Raw genomic sequence first — 18,911 nt, forward strand, 5'->3', positions numbered from 1 at the left:
TCCCTGGTTAAAAGGGTTGATGTTGGTGTGTCCCTGGTTAAAGAGGGTGATGTTGGTGTCTCTGTTTAAAGGGGGTGATGTTGGTGTGTCTCTGGTTAAAGGGGGTGATGTTGGTGTGTCCCTGGTTAAATGGGGTGATGTCGGTGTGTCCCTGGTTAAAGGGGGTGATGTTGGTGTGTCCCTGGTTAAATGGGGTGATGTCGGTGTGTCTCTGGTTAAATGGGGTGATGTCGGTGTGTCTCTGGTTAAAGGGGGTGATGTTGGTGTGTCCCTGGTTAAATGGGGTGATGTCGGTGTGTCCCTGGTTAAATGGGGTGATGTCGGTGTGTCTCTGGTTAAAGGGGGTGATGTTGGTGTGTCTCTGGTTAAAGAGGGTGATGTCGGTGTGTCCCTGGTTAAAGGGGGTGATGTTGGTGTGTCCCTGGTTAAAGAGGGTGATGTCGGTGTGTCCCTGGTTAAAGTGACTGATGTTGGTGTGTCTCTGATTAAAGGGGGTGATGTTGGTGTGTCTCTGGTTAAAAGAGTTGATGTTGGTGTGTCCCTGGTTAAATGGGGTGATGTCGGTGTGTCCCTGGTTAAAGAGGGTGATGTCGGTTTGTCCTTGGTTACAGTGACTGATGTGGGTGTGTCTCTGGTTAAAGGGGGTGATGTCGGTGTGTCTCTGGTTAAAAGGGTTGGTGTTGGTGTGTCCCTGGTTAAAGAGGGTGATGTTGGTGTGTCCCTGGTTAAAGGGGGTAATAAAGGTGTCTCTGGTTAAAGAGGGAGAAGTCGGTGTGTCTCTGGCTAAAGAGGGTGATGTCGGTGTGTCTCTGGCTAAAGGGGGTGATGTCGGTTTGTCCTTGGTTACAGTGACTGATGTGGGTGTGTCTCTGGTTAAAGGGGGTGATGTCGGTGTGTCTCTGGTTAAAGAGGGTGATGTCGGTGTGTCTCTGGTTAAAGGGGGTGATGTCGGTGTGTCTCTGGTTAAAGGGGGTGATGTCGGTGTGTCTCTGGTTAAAGGGGGTGATGTCGGTGTGTCCCTGGTTAAAGGGGGTGATGTCGGTGTGTCTCTGGTTAAAGAGGGTGATGTCGGTGTGTCTCTGGTTAAAGGGGGTGATGTTGGTGTGTCCCTGGTTAAAGAGGGTGATGTCGGTGTGTCTCTGGTTAAAGAGGGTGATGTCGGTGTGTCCCTGGTTAAAGGGGGTGATGTCGGTGTGTCCTTGGGTAAAGGAGGTGATGTCGGTGTGTCCCTGGTTAAAAGGGTTGATGTTGGTGTGTCCCTGGTTAAAAGGGTTGATGTTGGTGTGTCCCTGGTTAAAGAGGGTGATGTTGGTGTCTCTGTTTAAAGGGGGTGATGTTGGTGTGTCTCTGGTTAAAGGGGGTGATGTTGGTGTGTCCCTGGTTAAATGGGGTGATGTCGGTGTGTCCCTGGTTAAATGGGGTGATGTCGGTGTGTCTCTGGTTAAAGGGGGTGATGTTGGTGTGTCCCTGGTTAAATGGGGTGATGTCGGTGTGTCCCTGGTTAAATGGGGTGATGTCGGTGTGTCTCTGGTTAAAGGGGGTGATGTTGGTGTGTCTCTGGTTAAAGAGGGTGATGTCGGTGTGTCCCTGGTTAAAGGGGGTGATGTTGGTGTGTCCCTGGTTAAAGAGGGTGATGTCGGTGTGTCCCTGGTTAAAGAGGGTGATGTCGGTTTGTCCTTGGTTACAGTGACTGATGTGGGTGTGTCTCTGGTTAAAGGGGGTGATGTTGGTGTGTCTCTGGTTAAAAGGGTTGGTGTTGGTGTGTCCCTGGTTAAAGAGGGTGATGTTGGTGTGTCCCTGGTTAAAGGGGGTAATAAAGGTGTCTCTGGTTAAAGAGGGAGAAGTCGGTGTGTCTCTGGCTAAAGAGGGTGATGTCGGTGTGTCTCTGGTTAAAGGGGGTGATGTCGGTTTGTCCTTGGTTACAGTGACTGATGTGGGTGTGTCTCTGGTTAAAGGGGGTGATGTCGGTGTGTCTCTGGTTAAAGAGGGTGATGTCGGTGTGTCTCTGGTTAAAGGGGGTGATGTCGGTGTGTCTCTGGTTAAAGGGGGTGATGTCGGTGTGTCTCTGGTTAAAGGGGGTGATGTCGGTGTGTCCCTGGTTAAAGGGGGTGATGTCGGTGTGTCTCTGGTTAAAGAGGGTGATGTCGGTGTGTCTCTGGTTAAAGGGGGTGATGTCGGTGTGTCTCTGGTTAAAGGGGGTGATGTTGTTGTCTCTGGTTAAAGGGGGTGATGTCGGTGTGTCCCTGGGCAAAGGGGGTGATGTCGGTGTGTCCCTGGTTAAAAGGGTTGATGTTGGTGTCTCCCTGGTTAAAGAGGGTGATGTTGGTGTCTCTGGTTAAAGGGGGTGATGTTGGTGTGTCCCTGGTTAAAGTGACTGAAGTTGGTGTGTCTCTGGTTAAAAGGGTTGATGTCGGTGTGTCCCTGTTTAAAGTGACGATGTTGGTGTGTCTCTGGTTAAAAGGGTTGATGTTGGTGTGTCCCTGGTTAAAGGGGGTGATGTCGGTGTGTCTCTGGTTAAAGGGGGTGATGTTGGTGTGTCTCTGGTTAAAGGGGGTGATTTCGGTGTATCTCTGGTTAAAGGGGGTGATGTCGGTGCGTCTCTGGTTAAAGGGGGTGATGTCGGTGTGTCCCTGGTTAAAGGGGGTGATGTCGGTGTGTCTCTGGTTAAAGGGGGTGATGTCGGTGTGTCTCTGGTTAAAGGGAGTGATGCCAGTGTGTCTCTGGTTAAAGGGGGTGATGTCGGTGTGTCCCTGGTTAAAGGGGGTGATGTCGGTGTGTCCCTGGTTAAAGGAGGTGATGTCGGTGTGTCCCTGGTTAAAGGGGGTGATGTCGGTGTGTCCCTGGTTAAAGGGGATGATGTCAGTGTACAGCTCACATTTCGCACCTTGCAGAAACATGAATTGATCCAGGAGGCTCTGATCTCACACCGCGTTCTAGGCACCCCTCACTCCAATACTCACTGATCCACCAGCCCAACATTCACTCCATCTAATTTCTCATCATTGCATCCGTACCCCTCCATGCCCTCACCTCTCTCTGTCTCTGTAATCAGATTAATTCTGCACTCCTCTGATGCTGGCCTCTTTCACAGCCTCAATTGGAATTGCTCCAACTTTGGTGGCCGTGGTTTGAAGCTGCCAAGTTACTGAGCTGTGGAATTCCCTCCTCAATCCTCTCCACCTCACTCACTCTCTCCTCCTTTAAGACATCCTCCCTCACCTGGTGCTAATACTCCTTTCCGCGGCCGGGTGAGATTTTAGTTGGTAATGCTGTTGTGATACGCCTGGGGCTGCTTTCCTAACTTGGAAGGCGCTATAGAAATGTAAGTAGTTGCTGGTGCTCTCGGGCAGTAATGTGACTGTCATCCTGGTTATAGGGGACGGCGAGAAGTGAAGGTAAATGTACTTTCCAGCAAAGCGATCTGTCTGCACTGAGCGCTCAGTAAATGGGTAAGATGAGTGAACAATCGCTTCTCTATCGCTGCTTCTCTGCACAATCCCCGGGCTCTGTCTCTCTCTCAGTCTCTCTCTCTCTCTCTCTGCCTGTCTCTGTCTCTCTGTCTGTCTCTCTCTCAGTCTCTCTCTCTCAGTCTCTCTCTCTCAGTCTCTCTGTCTCTCTGTCTCTCTCAGTCTCTCTCTCTCTGTCTCTGTCTCTCTGTCTCTCTGTCTCTGTCTCTCTGTGTCTCTCTGTCTCTCTGTCTCTCTCTCAGTCTCTCTGTCTCTCTGTCTCTCTCTCAGTCTCTCTGTCTCTCTCTCAGTCTCTCTCTGTCTCTCTGTCTCTGTCTCTCTGTCTCTGTCTCTCTGTCTCTCTCAGTCTCTCTCTCTCTGTCTCTCAGTCTCTCTCTCTCTGTCTCTCTGTGTCTGTCTCTCTCTCTCTCTGTCTCTCTCTCTCTCTGCCTGTCTCTGTCTCTCTGTCTGTCTCTCTCTCAGTCCCTCTCTCTCTGTCTCTCTGTCTCTCTCTGTCTCTCTCTCTGTCTCTCTCAGTCTCTCTGTCTCTGTCTCTCTCTCTCTATCTCTCTCTGTCTCTCTCTCTCTCTGTCTCTCTGTGTCTGTCTCTCTCTCTCTCTGTCTCTCTCTCTCTCTGCCTGTCTCTGTCTCTCTGTCTGTCTCTCTCTCAGTCCCTCTCTCTCTGTCTCTCTGTCTCTCTCTGTCTCTCTCTCTGTCTCTCTGTCTCTCAGTCTCTCTGTCTCTGTCTCTGTCTCTCTCTCTCTCTGTCTCTCTCTCTATCTGTCTCTCTGTCTCTCTCTCTCTGTCTCTCTCTCTCTCTGTCTCTCTCTCTCTGTCTCTCTCTCTCTCAGTCTCTCTCTCTCTCTCTGTCTCTGTGTCTCTGTCTCTCTCTCTCTCCCTGTCTCTGTGTCTCTGTCTCTCTCTCTCTCTCTGTCTCTGTCTCTCTGTCTCTGTCTCTCTCTGTCTCTGTCTCTCTCTCTCTTTGTCTCTCTCTCTGTCTGTCTCTCTCTGTTTCAAACCCCGCCGCCCTTGCAAGCTGCTCAAGTCTCTACTTACGTGAGTGTCGCCTTCGCTCTGCTCTCGGGGAACTCGGTGACTCTCATGGAATTGGAAGGATGGCGGGGGCAGAGGAGCGGAGAGGAGGAAGGGACCCAGTTGACCAGGCTGACCCAAGCCGGCCGCTCACAGAGCCAGCAAAGAAAGCCCCTCTTCTCTCTCTCTCCCTCTCTCTCCTCCTGCTGCCAGCCTTTCCTCCCCCCTCTCACTCTCTGCCACCCCCGGTGGGGAGAAGGATTGGAGGTTCACCCCCGGGAGGCAGTGACTGACTTCCCCCCACTTCAGCTCCTGGCGGCTCCTCCACCGACCAGTCAGACAAAGGCAGGAGGACAGAGCAGAGCAGAGCCGACTAACTGACCAGGTTCAACTCATCTTGCATCCAGCGGTTGACCTGAGCTGCAGTCCCCCGGAGCTGAAGGTTAATCCTTCAGGACAGCTCAGCAGCAAATTCGCTGGGGCGTTCAAATCCAAATAAATACTTGCAATGCTCTTGCACATCAGCTCTGAGAATGTGACTGATGAGGAGGAATAGGGTAATAACAGCAAAATACTGCGGACGCTGGGAATCTGAAATAAGAACAAAATGCTGGAAAAACTCAGCAGGTCTGACGGCCTCTGTGGAGAGGGAAACCAAGCTAACGTTTCCAGTCCGTATGACTGTCCTTCAGAAAGGGTGAAGAGTCTTACAGACTGGAGGAGAACCATCCAATCACATACCACAGAATCACAGAGTTTTAGCGGCACAGAAGGAGGCCATTCGGCCCATCGTGTCTGCACCGGCTCTCCAAATCAGCATTATGACCTAGTGCCATTGCCCTGCCTTTTCCCGGTACCCCTGCCCATTGTTTCTATTCAAACAATTATCTAATGCCCTCTTGAATGCCTCGATTGAACCTGCCTCCATCACACTTCCAGGCAGTACATTCCAGACCTGAACCATCTGTTGTGTGAAAAAGTTTTTTCTCATGTCACACTTGCTTCTTTTACAAATCACTTTAAATCTGTGCTGTCTGGTTCTTGATCCTTTTATGAGCAGGAACAGCTTCTCCCTATCTACTCTGTCCAGCCCCCACATGATTTTAAACATCTCTATCAAATCTCCTCTTAGCCTTCTTCTCTCCAAGGAGAACAGTCCCAACCTCTCCAATCTATCTTCGTAACTGAAGTTTCTCATCCCTGGAACCATTCTTGTAAAACTCTTCTGCACTCTCTCCAATGTGTTCACATCCTTCCTATGATGTGGTGCCCAGAACTGTACACAATACTCCAGCTGAGGTCTAACTAGTGTCTTATATAAATTCAGCATAACCTCCTTGCTCTTGTAATCTATGCCCCTATTAATAAAACCCAGGATACTATATACCTTATTAACTGCTCTCTCCACCTGTCTTGCCACCTTCAATGATCTATGCACATATACACCCAGGTCTTTCTGCTCCTGTACCCCTTCAAGATTTCACATTTATTTTATATTGTCTGTCCATGTTCTTCCTACCAAAATGCATCACCTCACATTTCTCCCCATTGAACTTCATCTGCCACCTATCTGCCCACTCCACCAACTTGTCTATGTCGTCTTAAAGTTCACACCGTCCTCCTCACAGTTCACAACTCTCCCAAGCTTCGTATCATCCACAAACTTTGAAATTGTCCCCTGCACACCAAGATCTAAATCATTAATATATATCAGGAAAAGCAAGGGTCCCAATACCGACCCCTGGGAAACTCCACTACAAACTTTCCTCCAACCCAAAAAATATCCATTGACCATTACTCTCTGTTTCCTATTTTTCAGCCAATTTTGTATCCACGTTGCTACTGTCCCTTTTATTCCATGAGCAATAACTTTTCTCACAAGTCTGTTGTGTGGCACTGTGTCAAATGCGTTTTCAAAGTCTATATACACCACATCAACAGCATTGATTATCTACCCTTTCCGTTACCTATTCAAAAAACTCCAGCCAGTTGGTTAAACATGATTTCCCCTTTAGAAATCCATGCTGGCTCTTCCTTATCAACCCATATTTTTCCATGTGACACTAATTCTATCCTGAATACTTGTTTCTAGAATCTTGCCCACCACTGAAGTTAAACTGACTGGTCAGTAATTGCTGGGCTTATCCTTACAACCTTTTTTGAACAAGGGTGTAATGTTTGCAATTCTCCAGTCCTCTGGCACCATCCCTGAGTCTAGGGAAAACTGAAAAATTATGACCAGTGCCCCTGCAATTTCCACTCTTAATTCAACATCCTTGGATGCATCTCATCTGGACCTGGTGCCTTGTCAACTTTAAGTCTGCTTTCTGATTAGACGTAGGAAGGCGTTGTGCTGAGGGTGACCGAGTCGGGTGACCAGTGGCGGGTGTGTTGGGGGAGTGGGGGGGCAGATGCGAGTGAAAGTCATGTGATGAAACCTCCAGGAAAACACCCAGCCAGGGTTGGCAAGCGGAAATTGAGGAGAATGGGTTTCCTGTTCCCTCCCCTAGGTCCTCCTGAGTCTTGGAGTCTCCCATCTGGAGCAGGCCAGCGTTAGAACAGTGAGAGGGAGGGGAGGGGTTAATCGAAACATACCCCCCACCTCCCCAGATCCCTAAAATGGCCTGAATTTATATTTAACCCAAACACAATCTCACTTGTTATCAACCCCATAATGTACAGGCATTTGAATAAACAGAGGGGGAATTGAACTTGTGAATTGTGGCTCAGGGGGCAAATCATTCCTCTCTGAGTCAGAAGCTCTTGGAGTTCAAGTCCCACTCCCATAGAATTGAGTGCTCAACCCAGGCTGACACTCCCAGTCCAGCACTGAGGGAGTGCTGCACTGTCAGGGGCGCTGTCTTTTGGATGAGATGTTAAACCGGGGCCCTGGTCTGCTCTCTCAGGTAGGTATTGGGAGAAAAGCAGGGAGTTCACCCTGGTGTCCTGCCCATTATTAATCCCTCAATCAACATCACAAAAACAGATTATCTGATCATTATCACCTTGCCATTTTCAGGATCTTGCTATTTGTAAATTGGCTGTTGCATTTCCCACATTACAACAGTGACTCCTCCTCTTCATACCATGCCCTAAGAGGGCATTCGCAACCATGGACTTCCATTGGATTGGTCCATGATTCCACTTGGCAAAGTGCTGCAGTGGTTTGCTGTTGCCTTCCATAGTACGGCTGAGCTCGCTTCGGCAGCACATATACTAAAATTGGAACGATACAGAGAAGATTAGCATGGCCCCTGCGCAAGGATGACACGCAAATTCGTGAAGCGTTCCATAGTACGGCTGACCAGGAGACTCTCCCTCTTTACTGCCTGCCATCAGGTGTATTGGAAGGATTTACAGGCTGATAATCAACCTGTTTGGCCACGTTATGAATGCACCTTCCCTGACCATCAAGTCCTGATGTGGGACTTGAACCCACAGTGTCTGGCCTGGAGGCAGGGATGCTACCCACTGGCCTCAACACCTCCCATAGCAGTGACTATACTTCCAACCAATTCTCCATCAGCCTTGCTGAATTTTTGCCAGTTTGCAGAATGAGCTGTTTTCCGTTATAGTGACCCCTAAAGCAACTGATGAACTTGGTCCTGGCTGCTGACTTTATCATTTTACAGCCTTGCTTCAGTTCTCTGCTTCAGTAATTGATTTTTCCTTCCTGCACTGATCACATGATGATCCTTATTGTTCTCTTTACTGTCATACAAACTGTGCGTTATGACTTCCACAATGAATCTAATTGACTGTAATTGAAATCAAGGGCACATTATGGGATAGGGAAGCAGGTAATTGAATCTCTCATTGACTTGCAGCCCCACACTCGTAATTAAAGTGAGGCATCCTCTACAATGTTGGTGGATTGCTCCAAGATTAATCTGTGTGCATTGACTAAGATGCCTTCGAACTGTGAGGCCTTGACATCAGGGCTCAATATGTTAACCACGATGTCCTACCTCACATGATGAGCCCCTCTTTCAATGGTTGAGCCGATTTGGAAGCACTAATGTGCGAACATGTTCGTTGCTACAAACACTAGGGCCCCTGCCTCAGCCCATCAGCAGCTGAAACCCTCATCGATGCATCTCATACCTCCTGTTGCAACTGTTCCAATGTTCTCCCGGTCAGTCATCCATCTTCCACCCCCCCGTAAACTTGAGCTCATCTGAAACCTGCTGCCCTTATCCTAACTCGCAGCAGGCCCTGTTCATTCTTCAGCCCCTGTTCTTACTGTCCTACACTGGTCCTGAGTCCAGCTGTGTCTCAGCTTTAAACCTCTCATCCTTGTTTTTCGAATTTCTCCATGGCCCTCCCTATCCCTGTCTTCATAACCCACAACACCCTGAGGTTTCTGCGCTCCTCTAACCCTCGTCCCTCGCACATCCCCGATTTTACTCGCTCCACCATCAGCTGTGGAGGCCCCAAGCTCTGGAATTCCCTCCCTAACCTTCTCCACCTCTCTCCCCTCCTTTAAGATGCTCCTTAAAACCTATCTGCCCTGTCACCTGCCCTAATATTCCCTTATGTGGCTCAGTGTCACATTTTGCCTGGTAATTCTCTCATGAAGCTCCTTCAGATATTTTACCATGTCAAAGGCACTATATAAATGCAGGTTGTTGTTGGATAGTTGAATGAAGCATAATCCAGTGCTGGTACTGGGTGGTATAAATTTCTTGCTCTCTTCTACCTTTAGACACCACAGGCTGGATTTTCAATTTGGGATTGGGAAGCTGAATGATTTCCGGTTCCTGGGTTGATCTCAGGGCTGCCCCCCTATTTCAAATATAAAATATATCATTGGAACAGGGAAGATTTTGGTCCAGTCCAGCACTGGGACTGACCACAGGACCCAGCAATTCTGAGCAGCAGCCATGACTGGGCTGGCCCTTCGCTGGAGACATGTCACAGGAGGGTGCAGATCGGGCCTGCACTGGCAGAGGGGGGCACTCATGGGCAGTGCCAAGTGTTTCTGATTCCTCCCTTGGGACATTAACAGAGGACAATGTGAACCAGAGCACAACTGCCTGGATAGTTGTAACTTCCTACAACACTGGCATGTTGTCATTTTCACTTTGGATGTTGTGGGAAGCATCTTTTTCCTGTCGCAGCCTCTTGCTATGTTCCTCTGGCCTCCCCCTGGCCGGGAGGGTGAATCTTCTGAAGCTCCACCTGCTACTCTGTCCAATGTCAGAGGAGCCTGTTCCCGTCTCCACTCCCCCCCCCCCACATCCCGTCTCCACTCCCCCCGCCTGTTCCCTCCTCCACTCCCTCGGCCTGTTCCCATCTCCACTCCCTCCGCCTGTTCCCATCTCCACTCCCTCCGCCTGTTCCCATCTCCGCTCCCTCCACCTGTTCCCATCTCCACTCCCTCCGCCTGTTCCCATCTCCACTCCCTTGGCCTGTTCCCGTCTCCACTCCCTCGGCCTGTTCCTGTCTCCACTCCCTCCGCCTGTTCCCATCTCCACTCCCTTGGCCTGTTCCCGTCTCCACTCCCTTGGCCTGTTCCCGTCTCCACTCCCTTGGCCTGTTCCCGTCTCCACTCCCTTGGCCTGTTCCCATCTCCACTCCCTCCGCCTGTTCCCATCTCCACTCCCTTGGCCTGTTCCCATCTCCACTCCTTCGGCCTGTTCCTGTCTCCACTCCCTCCGCCTGTTCCCATCTCCACTCCCTTGGCCTGTTCCCGTCTCCACTCCCTTGGCCTGTTCCCCTCTCCACTCCCTCCGCCTGTTCCCATCTCCACTCCCTTGGCCTGTTCCCGTCTCCACTCCCTTGGCCTGTTCCCGTCTCCACTCCCTCGCCCTGTTCCCGTCTCCACTCCCTCGGCCTGTTCCCGTCTCCACTCCCTCGGCTGGTACTCGTTCATTCACCAGGGCTTCGTCTGGCAACATCTGCTGCCCATGTGAGGCCAGCAAGCCTCACACCCTCTCATAAGTCCAGCCTCACCCTGCCTACCAATACTAACCTCTGGGCTCCAGTAATGGTAACTGTGTTTTATTCTCCTGATTTTAAATGAGTTGATCAGATCACCCATTGACCCTCACGTTTCCCCAGCTGTGTTCATGGCTGCTGCACCGAGATGTGTCTTGGACAATGTGTTTCCCCCCACTAACTGCCAATTGAAAATGTAAAACTGCTCCTCTAAAGCCTCAGCAACAAGCTCAACAACCTCTTAACTGGAGGCATTGCAGGTTTCCAGCTCACCCTCCCTTTGAAAATTGGCTTCCATTCTGGAGCTGTCAGGGTCCAGTGACACCTTTCAAGGATGTGCGCCCGCTCTAGTTTCCCCCAAACACACACACCCCTACCCCCACCCATCAGCATTTGAAAATGCAGTCCCAAGTGCATCTTTAATTTTCGCCCAGGCTCAATAACATTAGGATGTGGCAGGTGGTATTCGCCAGGCTGACGAAATCCCAAAGGGAAACTTGGCCATGCTATCACAACAATTTTGCAATTTGTATTTATTGCGCACTGAAGTCAGAAATAAGAAGTCCACTACCACCTTTAGAGATTTTAAGGATTAAATTAGAACATTTATTAACAAAACAAAGGAAAGCTTAAACACATAAGACTACAGTTACACAGTTACATTTAGTTTTATAACAGCTCTCACAAGATTTCTACTTAACTAGACTCCCAATTACACACCCTTTTCAGGCAGCAATCCAAATAGATTCTTAATGTATAAAACATCCAGCAATATTACCACAAGCACCCACTGTTTCTATAAGGGAGTCTGACAGTCTGCAGTTTAATTAAACCACACACACACACCACAAACATACATACACACAGCCCCAATAAGCCTGCTTCAGTATCCCACAGTAATATTAGGAAAAAAAAAAATTTCCTTTTCAATACTCATTCAACCTCTGTTTAACCCACCTTCCCTCCTCAGGACCTTTAATGCATCTTATGGGGGTCCCAAAGATCAACAAGCTCATCCGTTGCACTGGAGGATGTCAAATATTTTTGGAGCTGGAGACTAGATATGGATGTGGTAAGCAGCCAGTGGACTGCATAGAGCTGAGTTTGAGTGATTCGAGCGGGACTGCAAGAAGTGTGTTGGCGAGCACAGGGACTCAACAAGATAGGTTGTAAGTTTTGGTTGATTTTAACTCCCCCAACCCCTGCCTTTTATGGCCTCAAGATCCCCCCCCCCCGCCATTCCCTCTCATGTTAAAACCCCACCACCACCCCCCACCCCCCGACCACAACCCATGGTCATCAGAAGCCTCCCCTCCCCCGCTCAGTGTCCCTTATTTTAACTTCATGTCACCCTGGTCTCCCTTGGTCACCCAGCTTGTACAAAGGAAATTTAGAACTCTATTATCCACAAAATATCCTGATACACACATCCCCATCTACTAACATTTCAGGTTGTCAAGGTTAAAGAATATGGGAGCCACATACAGGGACAAATTGAATCCCCCATTCAAGCTGTCTCTCTTTTTAACCGTCCTTCACCCCCTTCTTTCTGCCATGGATTATTCCTCTCTTTATCCCCTTACACTGGCTCTCCTCACCTTTCCTCATTCTCCCCTCTCCCTCCATCCCAGGAGAAATAAACTTGCAGCCAAATCCTAACTCTGGGGAATTCCTTCTCAACTCTCAGAGGCAATCAAACAAGGCCCCTGGTGATGCAAAATACACCAATAGATGTTTTCCAACTAAATCTCAGCCATTTATCCCGACTCCCTTAGGAATGTATAATTACCAAGGGCTAGAAATGGTCAATCCCATTCTCTGGGCATTCCCATAGGCCAGCTATCCCATTTTTGTGGTCCCATGCTGAACTGCCCTTGAATGGAGTGTAGTCAGAGCTGGAGTAATAACACAGTAATGCAGAACCTCTACTCCCCAGTTCCTCACTGGGGGAGTGAGGTAATCTGACCTATACCAATGCAATACAAGGTCTAACCAAAACTCCCCTTATCCACATTATTGCTCTTGTAATGTCTGTAATATTTATCTCTTTACTCCAATTTTTGATGTACAATTTACCATCTTCTGACTAGAATCAATTCACGTTTCAGCTACTGGACAACTTACTCCATACTTGAGAATGGTGTTAAACAAGACGCTGACTTGGACCTGCTGTTAACCAGTCAGTGGTGTCAAGTTGACTTTTTGCTGCCATTCTGGAACTAGGAGGCCCCCCCAGCTCCCATGTGACTGTGAGGCTCCGGCCTCATTTACATTCACCAAACTGGTATCCCTGGCCCAGTTTGCCAGACAGGCCATTGGCAATCTGGCTGGAGTATTCACCAGCGTGGTAATTCATGAAGGGGTGTGGTGTGGGTGGGAGAGTGACGGCGGTGAATGGGCTTCCCGTGGCAACAGTGGCTCAGGTTATTTTTGTCGGTTATCCCCTGCTCCTCTGAGACCCGCAATAATAAATGGACACTGAATCAACAACAACTTGCATTTATAAAGCACCTTTAACATAGCAAAATGTCCCACCTCACAAGAGAGTTATTAAAGAAAAAAGGAATGTTGCTACTGAGCCACATGAGGGGGCATTGGGAATGATGGTAAGAAGCTTGTTTAAGGTAGTAGGTTTTTAGGACCATCTTAAAGGAGGAAAGGAGGATAGAGAGGCAGAGAGATATAGGGAGGGGATCCCAGAGCTTATGGCTTGGCAGCTGAAGGTACAGCCGCCACTGGTGGAGCGATTAAAATCAGGAATGAGCAAGGGGCCAGGATTGGATGAGCGCAGGGATCTTGGAAGGTTGTGAGACTGGAGGGGATTACAGAGAAGGAGGGAGGGAGGGAGCGAGGCCAGGGAGAGATTGGGAAACAAAGATGGACACTGGCCACACCTCTGTTGTTAACAGCTTCAGTAAGGCAACTGATGCCACTGTGAGGCCCCATTAACCCTTGATGATGAACAGGAGGATTTCGATTCCAGACATTCTCCCTGAGTACAAGCCAGCAGCTGGTTCTGTTAACCCAGCACTTGTTTTCTCTCGTTTTAATATATGAGCTGATTCTGTGTCTTGCATCACAGGGGAAGGCTGGCAGTTATTAAATTAAATTGCACTTTTCTACTCAATGGATGTGCTGCAGGTTCAGAGAGTGACGAGGCTATTTCTGGGCTTCATGAGAGAGGAGGGGATTGAGAAGAGTCGGGGAGGGAGGGGGTATGGTTTTGGTATTTTGAAAGCTATGATGAATTTTGAGATGAAGTTACCAAGTCGCTGTCGTCCTTTAAACGTAAATCATTGGGTTTTTCTGTTGTAATTGAAACAGGAAGCTGGATCTTCCTATGCCACTAAGAGCCATGTCCATTGGGAAACTGTGAGTTCCCATCCATTGCAACCGGGAAAATCCACCCCCCCCCACCGCCCCCCTGGAAGTACTGGCCCTAAGTCGCAGCTATGTATGTGTGTATACTTCAGCAGTTCCTTAGCCCCAAGACATTGTACTGTCGGTACTGCAACAGCAATCGCTCCAACCCTCCTCATCCAGCTTTACATTGTGGAGATATTCACTTGAAACAATAGCTGAATAATTGACCTTCTCTGGAAATGTTCTTCAGAAAATGAGAGAAGCTGATGCAGATTCAACTTTGGAAACTTGCAATGATTATTGGCCAAAACCAAGAGCACAGGGATTTGGGAATCAGCACTGGGATATGGCTGGGTAATTGATAATGTAGCAGGGGAGATGAGTGGGACCGAGGCGACCCGACTTGCGGTCCCCGGCTTTAGAGCGAGGCCAGAAGGCGGGCCCTGTCCACTGCAGGGCATTAGGTCCCCGCCAGCAGAGGTAGTCAGCCTGGGAGGGCGCCGGGCAGGTGATTTGATCGGTCCTGGAGGATCTCAGGACAAGAGCCGAAGTCCTTGGCAAACTGGGGGCGGAGCCGGGTGGGTGGTCTGAAGGAGAAGGGGGGGGGGATGCCAGGTGCCTCGCGGAGAGAAAGGAGAGCAGGGCAGCAGCAAGGAACTGGAGCAGCAGTCCGAGCCTGGCCTGTCACTGCACTGAAGAGCTGAGGTCATAAATAGGGCAGAGATCTGTAGCATTGGTTGTGAATATTCTCTGTAAATAGTTTGCCCCTTGAGAGTTTATGCAGCTTTGATGCTGGTGAAATAAAGGAACCTTGTTTTAGAACCTTCATGCAGTCCATGTGCCTGAATGTTGCATCACATTTGTAGCTAGGAGGTGGAGAGTAAGGGTAATTTTGATTGACTGCATGTGGCAAGTGATGCTCCCCGGGGATCGGTTGTAGAGTCACAGCTTTTCACAATCTAAATCAATGACTAAGACAAAGCAATGGAGAATTGTATATCAAAGGCTGCAGATGACAGTCAGTCCCAAAGAAGATGAGAGTTTTTTTATACTGTGAGGTTTTATGATCGGGAATGCACTGCATGACAGGGCGGTGGAACTAAATTCAATGTTAACCTTTCATAAGGGTAATTGGATCTCTAATTATTAAGTCAAAATGTGCAGATTTTTGGTCAAGATGGGGAAGTGAGACTAAGCACCAGCTCTGGCTCTGTGGGTATGCTCTTGTCTCTGAACCTTCAGAGTCCAGTACTGGTGATGCTGTCTTTCAGATAGGACACTAAATTGAGGCCCCATCTCCCTGTTTGGGTGGATATGCAAGATCCCATGGCACCGTTTTGAACAAGAGAAGGTGAGTTCTCCCTGTTGGTCTGATCAGCATTTATCCCTCAATCAACATCTCAAAAGAAAAACACGTTATCTGGTCATTATTACATTGCTATTTGTGGGAGCTTGCTGTGCACAAATTAGCTGCCGCATTTCCTGCATTACAACAGTGTCTATACTTAAAAAAGCACTTCGTTGGCTGTAAACCGCTTTGAGACTTCTGGTGGTTGTGAAAAGTGCTATATAAATGCAAGTCTTTCCTTCCTTCCTTTCTTTTTAATTGGTTAACTTTCAAAGAGCTAGCACAGGCATAATGGGCCTAATGGCCTCTTTGATTCTGTGTGAAATCATTTAATCTGTGAATTTGTGAGTAAATATGGGACCTGTTAAAATTACTATCTCACTCAATTTGCACACAGCAAACTCTCACAAACAGCAATATTGATGACCAGATAATTTGTTTTTGTGACGTTGGCTGAGTGAGAAATATCAGCCAGGACACCAGAACCCTCCTGCTCTTCAAATACTGGGGGATTCGGCGATGGTAATATCATTGTGGGAGATGGTTAGATTCTCTCTTGTTGGAGATGGTCATTGCCTGACACTTGTGCAGCGTGAATGTTACTTGCCACTTGTCAGCCCAAGCCTGGATATTGTCCAGGTCTTGCTGCATTTGGACATGGACTGCTTCAGTATCTGAGGAGTTGTAAATGGTGCTGAACATTGTGTAATCATCAGCGAACATCCCCACTTCTGACCTTATGATGGAAGGAAGGTCATTGATGAAGCAGCTGAAGATGGTTGGGCTGAGGACACTGCCCTGAGGAACCACTGCAGTGATGGGTAAGTGTGTTTGAGGTGTAGATCAGCCATTATTTAATTGAATAGTGGAGCAGACTCTGGAGTGGACTGGCCTCCTCTTGTTCTTAATGTTTCTATGTTCCAATGTAACATAAATATTAAAATGTAATTACAAATTGCTGAATAAAAATTCATTAAAAGTGTAGCTCCAGATAGCTTTACCCAGAGCCAGGCACAACACTTAATAAGATGCAATAAAAACCAGCAGTGCTTTTGCAATCTTCTGCAATGTGATTTGGGAGATTATAGGTGCTGGAGTTAATGCAAGTTACCTCATATAGACATCTCTGCAATAACCTGATCAGCACAAGGGCTAGCAGGGATTTGATAGGCCAAATGGACTCTGACTGTTCTAGAACATTCTGTGATTTAGTTCAGAGCACTGGGTACAATTCCTGGTGCAGGGGGTAAGAGCTAGAAAATTATTAGAAGAGACAGGGAGATAACCACAGCAGATTGGGGTTTGAAGGATTAAATCAGAATGATTTAAAGGGTTTAAAGGGTTAAATAATACTGAAGCAGCCTGTGCCTGCACATAGTAAGACCTGGACAACATTCAGACTTGGGCTGATATGTGGCACCAGTGCCAGGCAATGATCATCACCAACAAGAGAGAATCTAACCATCTCCCCTTGATATCCAATGGCATTACCATCTCTGAATCCCCCCACTATCAACATTCTGGGGGTTACCATTGACCAGAAACTGGACTGGACTAGCCAAATAAATACTGTGGCTACAAGAGCAGGCCAGAGGCTGGGAGTAACGACGAGGGACTCACCTTCTGACTGCTGAAATCCTGTCCACCATCGACAAGACACAAGTCAGCAATGTAATGGAATACTCTCCACTTGCCTGGATGAGTGCAGCTCCAACAACACTCAGGAAGCTCAATATCATCCAGGACAAAGCAACTCACTTGATAAAAACCCCATCCACCACCTTAAACATTCACTTCCTCCACCACCGAAGTGCAGTGACAGTAGTGTGTACCATCTACAAGATGTACTGCAGAAATTCACCAAGGCTCCTTCGGCAGCACTTTCCAAACCTGCGACCACTACTATCTAGAAGGTCAAGGGCAGCAGTCAGATGGGAACACCACCACCTGGGAGTTCCCCTCCCTCACCATCCTGACTTGGAAATATATTGCTGTTCCTTCACTGTCGCTGGGTCAAAATCTAGGAACTCCATCCCTAACAGCACTGTGGGTGTACCTACACCACATGGACTGCAGCGGTTCAAGAAGGCAGCTCACCAACACCTTCTCAAGGGCAACTAGGGATGAGCAAGATTTTTTAAAAATTCTTTTACTGGATGTGGGTGTCGCTGGCTAGCCCAGTATTTGTTGCCCATCCCTAATTGCCCTTTAGAAGGTGGTGGTGAGCTGCCTTCTTGAACAACTGCAGTCCATGTGGTGTAGGTATACTAGACTAAGTCTGTCTTTCTTTGCATGTAGAAGATTAAGGGGTGATCCAATTGAGATGTTTAAGATGATTAAAGGATTTGATAAGGTAGATAGAGAGAAACTATTTCCTTTTGGGGGTGGGGGTGCATGGTGGGGAGAATCCAAGGGGACATAACCTTAAATTAGAGCAAGGCTGTTCAGAGGTGATGTCAGGAAACACTTCTTCACATGAAGGGTAGTGGAAATCTGGAACTTTAGGGGCTGAAAGTCAACTCAGAATAGAATTTGGAAAAGGAGAGTCTAAAGCAGAGGATATGTAAATAACCATCAGATCCTCTGTAACTCAGGTGCACATTCCCCTATCAGACTTTAGTGCTGATCATCGAAACCCTTTGATATACAACTGAAACCAGAACTGAACATTCTTTCATTTTAGTCACCTGAGGGAAGATACAAAGACTGCAGCGAAAGTTAACAATTGTCTTTAATGTTCCTCCTGCTACACTTATAGTTGAAGTGCTGCATGTTAAATCATTTCTTTAATCATATTCAGTATAAGGGCTGCTACAATCCTGGAGTTTACAGACATGGTATTTAAATCCTGGGAGCTGATTTAATAATTGGATTTTGGATCTGTGGGAGCTCCTGCATGAATTGCAATGATTCTATTTGAAATTGACACAATGGCAGCAATTGGATATTAAAGCTGAGTTAATAGAATGAAACTCATTTGGTTTCACCTAACACATGGATTTCAACACCAACGCACTGCAAGGTTAATCAAAGAACACTAATGGGAATTTGTAATCTTGCAAAACAGCCTTCTAAAAGACTTCAATGCTCTTTATTAATCTCTTTATTTTCTTTCCCACTTTCTCTCACACTCTCTGTCTCTTGTCCTCTCTTTCTTTCTCTTCTCTCATGCTCTCATTCTCTCCCTCTGTCTCACAAGATCTTTTCTTTGTTCTCTCTTTATCTCTCCCATTCTCTCCCTTGTTTTCTTTCTCGCTCACGCTCTCTTGTTTTCTCTTTTCCTCTCTCCTTCCCTCATTTTCTCACTCGTGTTCTCTTTCTCTCTCTTTCGCCCAGAGCAGTATGCGTGCTCTTTCAGGCTAATTCTGAGCTGCAAAGATCAGAGAAATGTCAGAAGTGAGATCCACAATCAGCAAGGGTGAAGAAGAATGCAAATCCATTGAAATATATGGAGCTGTTATCCTTCCTGTGAGTCAGCCGGCTCACAATACTGCCTCATTGAAAAACAAACCGAGCGATTGTCACTGAATGAATAATAGTTGAGAATTGCGGGAAATTGTGAAGACCCTGTAACTATTTTCCTGGGTGTCATGTGACATTATTCCTGGGGAGTTGGAAGTTACGGTGTATGTTTGTTTGCAGGGCGGTGAGCTGTCGTGAGCTTGGAGGATAGCATCAGAGTTTTCTTGGTAGGTTCACCAGGAAATTGAGCCAATCAGGATAGATTGTGCACTGAGACTTTTTCATTGGTTCTTGGGAAGTTTGAAGACTCAATCTGAAAG

General features: G+C 47.8%; 1 non-coding gene across 1 annotated transcript; it reads left to right on the plus strand.

Annotated features, from left to right (window-relative positions):
• Positions 1-7,670: 7,670 nt before the first annotated feature.
• Positions 7,671-7,777, plus strand: LOC144681166 (U6 spliceosomal RNA). The gene has a single exon (XR_013576701.1). It is a non-coding gene; the product is annotated as a U6 spliceosomal RNA (small nuclear RNA).
• The last annotated feature ends 11,134 nt before the right edge of the window (positions 7,778-18,911 follow it).

This window comes from Cetorhinus maximus, chromosome 5 (assembly GCF_964194155.1).
Source record: "Cetorhinus maximus chromosome 5, sCetMax3.hap1.1, whole genome shotgun sequence".
Taxonomy (NCBI): domain Eukaryota; kingdom Metazoa; phylum Chordata; class Chondrichthyes; order Lamniformes; family Cetorhinidae; genus Cetorhinus; species Cetorhinus maximus.